We start from the raw sequence: 8,082 nt of genomic DNA, 5'->3' as shown, positions 1-8,082 counted from the left end.
TGAGCCCAGCCAGCCCTGCTAGAGCCCGGGGGGGAGCTCCGGTGGTTGGCGGCAGGTTCAGCTCTCGGAGTGCTGCTCAGTGTGAGGCTTTCACAACCCAGTCTGATACACCGAGTGACCGATCCTGTCACCCACTCGCACGGCCTGAGGCTGGCAGGAACAGCGTGTGTGTGTCTGCAATGGGAGTGAGTCAGTGCTACTGCGAGACCCTTCCCCTCTGCATCCCCCAACCAGTGTGTATTGAATTTCCAACATTTAACAGTTGCGTTAACACAGTTCCCTCCAATCAGCACAGTCCGATGTAACTGGAGGCAGGGCAAAGCGTTATCATGAATAGCTGCAGTTTTCCTCTGAGTTCAGGGGGAGGAAACATCTGATGTGTCGCCATTTCCCCACGTTTCCTGTAGGATGAGGTTCTTTCCCAGGTGTCAGCGTTTGGGTCTGATTCCCCAGTCGTATTTCCTGGCCCTGGTATCCCTGGAACAAGAGTCAGCTCCAGAGACACCTCTGGAGTCAAGTGCTGAGTGTTTCTCTCATGATTCCCTTTACCACACGGGAGGGGTTCAGACCCTGGAGTTTTGAGGTTTCTTTTCCCCCTTCTCTTTGGGGGCTGTTTGCAGTTGTGGAGGCTCCTGCTCTGTTTTATGCCCCTTCCTCCACTTGGGAAGCAGGTTGGTGGGCAAATGCTTTCAGATTTATTGTATCCCACATGAGCTGTTTCTCTCACTTGCTTGTCTCCAGGGACAGGACGCTGTCCAGGGGCTGGGTTGTTTCTCCTGTTGCAGGTGGCCCTGTGATTTTTCCTGCTTCTTCCTGTCACTGGGGGTATGGGGCTGTGTAGGGCTGTGGGATCTCCCTGAATAACAGACCCACTAACTCCTAATTTCTGGGGTAAATCCCAGTGATTGTTGGGGACAGATGCTGAGGGGTTTCCCCTGGTCCCTCCCCGCAGTGTGACCAGGGCTGAGGAATGGGAATAATCTCTCAGAACTTTCCACAGGAATCTCCAGGCTAAGGGCCACTGAACTGACACTATAAAATGAGACGCCCCCTTCTAGATCCAGATACTCCCCAATCACGTCGGCGTCACAGCCCAGTTCTGGATCGCAGGGTCAGCCTCCCTGGGGTGATATCATCCCTCATACTTCTCCAGAGCCTAGCACCCCAGCCCAAGGAGTCTCACCTGCCTCTCCCATCTCACTGTCCCTCACAGACTCACTCAACACCCCCAGCTCCCAGTCCGGGCTGTCCCTCACCCCCACCTCCCAGTACCCCCTGAAAACCCCACCCCATAAAGCATAATGATCCTTGTCCACAAACCCCTCATTCCCCAGGGCTATCAGGGCCCCGGATAGGCCAATCGGTCATGGAGACTGGGGATTGTGTTGGACTCTTCTGCCATCCTCAGACATGGTGATTTCAGGGTGTTTGCAAACCAGCTCCAGGGTGACACAAACTGGGGAGAGAAACCAGAATAACCCTGTTAGCCACAGGTCAGTCGGGGACCCTATAATCTCACAGGACAGCTGGAGCAAAGGACAGAGTATTAAGGGTTGTGGTGGCTAGCCTGGATCTGGCCGTGGACCAGGGTTTGGGCTCTTTGCTTCCTCTCACTCCCCCCTGCACATGGAGGGGGAGGGCCGAGTGGGGCTGTTGGGGGAGCTGACAGGGTAGGGATGGATCATCACTGAAGGGCCAATGGAGATGTGGGGGGCGTCAGGACAAGCTGAGGGGGGGATTGCGAGGGAGCTGCCCGGGGGTGAGGTTTACAGCTCAAGGCAGCGTGTTCAGGCCCATTTGTGGCATCCAGCCCCATGGGGACCCCACACCTCTGACAGCTCAGCTACATAACGCTGATACCACTGACCCCAGTGCAGCGTCTGCTCAGCCCCTCGCAGCCTCACTCACCCATGTAGCTCCGAGCCCTCCTGAAATCTGCAAGGGAAGAGGAACAAACATGGTCAGGGGCCCAGCAAATGCAGGGAACTCGCTCCCACAGGAGGTGCTCTTCTGGGAGAGGGGTCATTGGCAAATGGAAAGGAACCAAGCGATGTGAAATGTGACATGAAAACACGTCCTCTTACCTAGCTCTGCAGGCACCTTGTCTCAAACGGAAAGAGACGGAGTTATTCCCTGTCATTTGGGCAGAGGGCTCAGTTCTGGGTACTGCTCTGTGACCCTGTGATCACTTTACATGTGGTTCATGGGCCCTCACTGCTGAAGGAGAAATGACCCATCTGCATGAAGTGAGAGACAGGCCCTTTCATCCAGAGATCTCTGCTAATAGTAATGACCAGCTCTCTGGGGTGCCTCTATATTGTCTCAGTATCAGGGACTGGAGAAAATGTTGCTCTCAGGGGCACTGCTGTAACTCCATGTGCTTCACTGGAGAGAAACTGGATTTACACTGGTGTCACCCAGAGCAGAATCCAGGCCAGTAAGAAACTGCTGTTTGGCCATGGTGGCCCCCAATGGATTGGGAATTTTGGGAGCTAGTGTGTCTGGCTACCTGCGCTGGGAAGCTCACTCCCAGTTGCAGTGTAGATGTATCCAATGAGCCAAGGGTGTCAGAACCAACATCACATGTCAGAAACAACTGTTGTTAATGAACAAAAGACAAAAGATCAGCCCCTAAACAGAGCCCACAAATTGCCCCCAGCTACCATCATTGCAGGGAATGAGGGGAGGGAGCATCACACCAGAACACGTGTCACATAGAGAGAGGCCTGCACTGCCGCAGCCTGTCACCCAGCCTCAGACCTCCTATTTCTGTGCCGTGTGATCCCTTTGCGGTGCTGATTTGCACAAGTGTGTAACTCTAGGATTAGTGGTTGGCAGGAGCTTAGCTGGGGAAGGGCTATGTGGAACTGTGGGGCTGGTTTTACTGTCCACCCCTAAAGATGTGGGGTCAGGTCCTGTCTCAACTCCCAGTGGAGCAATGTGGGTGGTGTCAGAGGGTACCTCACAAAGCCCCTGCAGAGCATTATAGGGTTCAGAGGCTCTGTTCATTTGAGGCCCACGTCTAGATGAGGAGTGGGGGAAACAGAACAGAACTAAGGATCAGAGGGCTGGGATAGCAGGGAAGCTGTGGGTGGGGACTGAGCGATGCCAACAGAGCTGGGGCTGGGGGAGGAAGCCCAGGGCTGGGATAGCAGGGGGCTGCAGGCAGTGGAGGTGTTTGTCCCATGGGAACTCCCTACAGAGCTCGATTCCAGGTCCCTACCATGTGTGGTGTGTGCGAGGTCACGCTGTGCGGAGGACATCATTTGGAGTTCTGGGCAGTACTGAGCAAGACAGAGCAGCTAACTCTTGTTGGGCCAGATCTGGTTTTCAGGGGGCAGTTTGCAGCCTTGGGGTTCCATGCAATTCTATGGCTTGCAGGTGCATAATGCCATGACTAGCTGCAGGTCAGGATTGAGGGTCACTGGCAGAGCTGCGTGTGTGGGAGCCCAAGGCTGGGATTTTGGGAGGCTGCAGGTGGGCACAAAGGGATCCAGCCGAGCTGGGTGCAGGCAGGGAGCCCAGCACTGGGGAGCAGGGATTTTCCAAGTCTGAACTGAGATGTCTCCGCAGAACTGCACGGAGGAAGTTTGCCCAGCACCTATCTAAGGGCCAGTCTACACTAGAAACATTAAATCGGCGCTGCTGCACTAATACTGCTGTAGCGCCTCTGGTGAAGTTGCTTTATGCTGACAGGAGAGAGCTCTTCTTTCTCCATAATTACGCCACCTCCTTGCACGGTGGTGGCTATGTCAGCAGGAGAGCATCTCCCGCCAATGCAGTGCTGTGCACGCTGATGCTTACATCAGTGTAACTTGTGTCGCTCAGCGGGGCGGCTTTTAGATACCACTGAGCGACGTCAGTTATATCATCATAAGCCCTAGTGTAGACCTGCCCCGTGTCCCGCCATTCCCTGCGCACTAGAGTCACTTTCTGTCATTAAGGCTGATACTGAAACCTGAGCTGCCAACTCTGCCGTGTTTGTTTATGCCCTGGGGTTGGGGAGATGATCATGAAGGTGAGTGAAATCCATACAGCGCATGTGGTGACTTTCCTATCCCATGACAGTGTGAAAGCCCAGACACACATTTACTAGGGATTAGCCAAGTACCTGATTGCAAGAAGAAATGGTCACTCACCCTGTGCTGTAACTGTGGTTCTTCGAGATGTGTCTCTATGGGTGCTCCACTCCCGCCCTCCATCCCCTCTGCTTCAGAGTTCTCTGCTGGGACCTTTGTGGCAGAGAAGGAACTGATGGTGGTTCGCATATGCAATACTATATAATAGGGGTGTCCAAACTTACTGAGCCCCCGAGCTGCATATGACAATCTTCAGAAGTTCAAAAGCTGGGGTGTGCCTGCTGGGGGTCAGGGTTTCTGCCCCATGGGTGGCACCTGCTGGGGCTCAGGGCTTCAGACCCACTCCAGCTAAATCCCCAAGCCCCGGCAAGCGTTCCCCATGGGGCTGAAGCTCCAAGACACCCCTCCCTGCTGGGCATAAAACCCCACCCCATGACCCTGCTGCAAGGCCCTGAGCTTCCCCACCAAGTCTGGTAGGTGGAAAATTGAAGCTGTGTGTGTGTGGGGGGGGGCCTCCGTGACTTGCATTTTAACTGTAAAAGAGCCACATCCAGATCGTGAGCTGCACTTTGGCCCCCTTTGCTATATAAAAATGGCATGGGGCTGACATGCCTGGGCTGAATGGACACTGTCACGAGAAATCTCTGATCAAAGGCGCACGGGGCACTAGTGCACCTAGAGTAGAGCACCCACAGGGACAGTAACTGAAGAACCACTACTCCTGCTGAGACCCTGGAATGGGGGAGAGAAAAAACAGTTAGACACAGAAGCTTTGTGCCCCATAACAACTGGGGTTAGTTACAGACACCCACAGCCACACTTCTAGTCCGAGTAGCCAGGAGCTTTTATAGGAGCGGGGCTGGCAGTTAGTGATTCACACCAATACGCAGGAGCCCTGGGATTTGCAAAGGATCTCACCTTAATGGAAGACGTGGGTGTGGATCTCGATACAGCTCTGACCTTCATAACCCTTCTGACTAAGGGGAATTCCTTTTCTGTGTTACTAACAGCCCTTTGGCGCATCAAAGCTACAGGATCCAGCTGTAACTAGGGGATGGACGTGCAGATAATTGGAGCTCAGATTTGGGATCTGGCCTTAGCAACAAAGCATGGAAACAGGGGCCTGAATCTGGTCTTTCGCTCATCTCCACATTCTGGGACCTGGCCCAGAAGAGCCTGCACTGCAGTAGTCATCTATAGAAAGTGGCTGGTCCCCTTATCCTGCATCAGAACAATGTGATCGGCATTGGATTGTCAAGGCCAGGTGACACCTGTCTGTCTATCCAGACATGAGAGCAGGTATCCCTGTGTCTGCTGCAGAGAGCTCACAGCGCTGCTCTGGGACTGGGGTGACTCTAATGTGACTCTAATTTTGGCCCGAACTGTTAGCTCAGCCTTGCCCTGTGGTGTCGGTGCTTCTAGATCTGCTCAGCACTGTGTTTGGCTGGGAGCCTCTCCCCAGGGGCTCTAATGGGAAGCTGGATGAACTTACAGAGCCTCTGACGCAGCTCCTGGCATTCTGGGGAGAGAAGAGAAGGAGACCATCATGGGTTCAGTGTGGGTCATTGTCAAGGCTGCTTCACCACTCTGAACTTTAGGGTACAAATGTGGGGGCCTGCATGAAAACTTCTAAGCTTAACTACCAGCTTAGATCTGGTCCGCTGCCACCACTCTCGATGCTAGTCCCTTCCCTGGGTAGCCTTGAGAGACTCTTCACCAATCCTCTGGTGAATACAGATCCAAACCCCTTGGATCTTAAAACAAGGAGAAATTAACCATCCCCCCTCCTCTCTTCCACCAACTCCTGGTGGATCAAGATCCAACCCCCTTGGATCTAAAAAACAGGAAAAATCAATCAGGTTCTTAAACAGAAGGCTTTTAATTAAAGAAAAAGGTAAAAATCATCTCTGTAAAATCAGGATGGAAAATAACTTTACAGGGTAATCAAACTTAAAGAGCCCAGAGGAATCCCCTCTAGCCTTAGGTTCAAAGTTACAGCAAACAGAGATAAACACTCTAGCAAAAAGGTACATTTACAAGTTGAGAAAACAAAGAGAAACTAACATGCCTTGCCTGGCTGTACTTACAAGTTTGAAATATGAGAGACTTGTTCAGAAAGATGTGGAGAGCCTGGATTGATGTCTGGTCCCTCTTAGTCCCAAGAGCGAACCACCCCCCAAACAAAGAGCACAAAACAAAAAGCTTTCCCCCCCCCCCAGATTTGAAAGTATCTTGTCCCCTTATTGGTCCTTTGGGTCAGGTGTCATCCAGGTTACCTGAGCTTCTTAACCCTTTACAGGTAAAAGGATTTTGGAGTCTCTGGCCAGGAGGGATTTTTAGTACTGTACACAGGAGAGCTGTTACCCTTCCCTTTATAGTTATGACAGTCATTTTGAGCAGGGTGACACGGGGTTATTCCAAACTTTGGATACATCTGTACTACAGCTGGCAGTGAGCTTCCCAGTCTGAGCAGGCGGACACATGCTAGCTCTGCTCGAGCCAGTGCGCTAAAAGTAGCAGGGTCGCGGGGGTAGCACATGCAATGGCTTGGGCTTGCTGCTCAAACACAAACCTTCTCGCACCCCCTGGGTAAGTACACAGATGGCTACCCTGAGCCGCAGCCCCTGTTACCCCAGCCACATTGCTGTTAGCGCGCTAATTCAAACAGAGCTATCGTGTGTCTGGCTCCCTGAACTGGGAAGCTCGCTCACAGCTGCAGTGTAGACGTACCCAATGAGCCAAGGGTCTCAGAACCAACAGCTCAAACTGTTGGTAATGAACAAGAAACAAAGTCCCAGATCAAACCCCAAACAAAGCCCACAAATTGCCCCCAGCTACCGACATTGAAGGGAATGAGAAGAGGGAGCATCACACCTGAGCATGTATCCTGTAGAGAAAGGCCTGCACTGCTGAAGCCTGTCACCCGGCCTCAGATCTCCTATTTCTGTGCCGTGCAATCCCTTTGTGGTGCTGATCTGCACAGGTGTGTAACTCTAGGGTTAGTGGTTGGCTGGGGAAGGGTCCATGGGGACGCGTGACACTGGATTTACTGCCCATCCCTACAGATGTGGAGTCAGGTCCTGTCTCGGCTCCTAGTGGAACAAGATGGGAGGTGGCTCCCATCAGAGTGACCTCACAGAGACTATATAGCCTATAGTAGGTTTTGGAGGTTCATTTGAGGCTCAGGCCCAGATGAGGAGGGGGGAAAACAGGACAGGACTGAGGAGCTGAGGGCTGGGATAGCCGGGAAGTGGTGGGTGGAGACTGAGGGATTACAACAGAGCTGGGGCTGGTGTTGGGGCCCATTGGGGTGCACCTCACAGAGCTCGTACAGAGCATAGTAGGGCGGAAGTTTGCCCAGACTCTCAGTAAGTCCCACTAGTCCATATGCACGATATTCACTCCATCATTCCGGATGATATTGAAATGTGAGCTAAAGACACTGCAGTGTTTGAATATTTTCAAGGCAGGGGGTGATGATAGTGAAGGTGACTGAAGACTATACATTTTGTGTGGTGATTGTCCAATCTCGTTATAGTGTGAAAGCACAACCACACATTTACTAGGGATTATCCAAGTACCTGATTCCAGTCGCATGCTCTTATCCTTCTCAGTCTCTGAAATGGGCAAGAGAAAAGAATTAGACACAGACACAGGAGCTGTGTGATGTTGTGTGACCCATAACGACTGGGGTGACTTACAGACACCCACAGTCACACTCCCAGACCCAGTGCAGGAGCCAGCAGCATTGATAGCAGTGGGGCTGGTGGTTAGTGACACACTAACATGCAGGAGCCATGGGATTTGCATATTATCTAACCTTCATGGAAGATGTGGGTCTGGATCGCAATACAGCTCTGACATTCCCAACCATTCCATCTAAGGGGAATTCATGTTCTGTGTTACTAACAGCCCTTTGGAGCATCAAAGCTACACGCTCCAGATGTAACTAGGGCATGGCCATGCAGATGATTGGGGCTCACGTCTGGGATCTGGCCTTGGC

General features: G+C 52.5%; 1 pseudogene; it reads right to left on the bottom strand.

Moving 5' to 3' along the window:
• Positions 1-563: 563 nt before the first annotated feature.
• Positions 564-8,082, bottom strand: part of LOC135893242 (butyrophilin subfamily 3 member A1-like) — a 46,824-nt pseudogene continuing 39,305 nt past the window's right edge.

The sequence above is a fragment of the Emys orbicularis genome, chromosome 21 (assembly GCF_028017835.1).
Source record: "Emys orbicularis isolate rEmyOrb1 chromosome 21, rEmyOrb1.hap1, whole genome shotgun sequence".
Lineage (NCBI taxonomy): Eukaryota > Metazoa > Chordata > Testudines > Emydidae > Emys > Emys orbicularis.
Note: the sequence above shows the minus strand (reverse complement) of the source record. Positions and strands in the feature narration are given on the sequence as shown.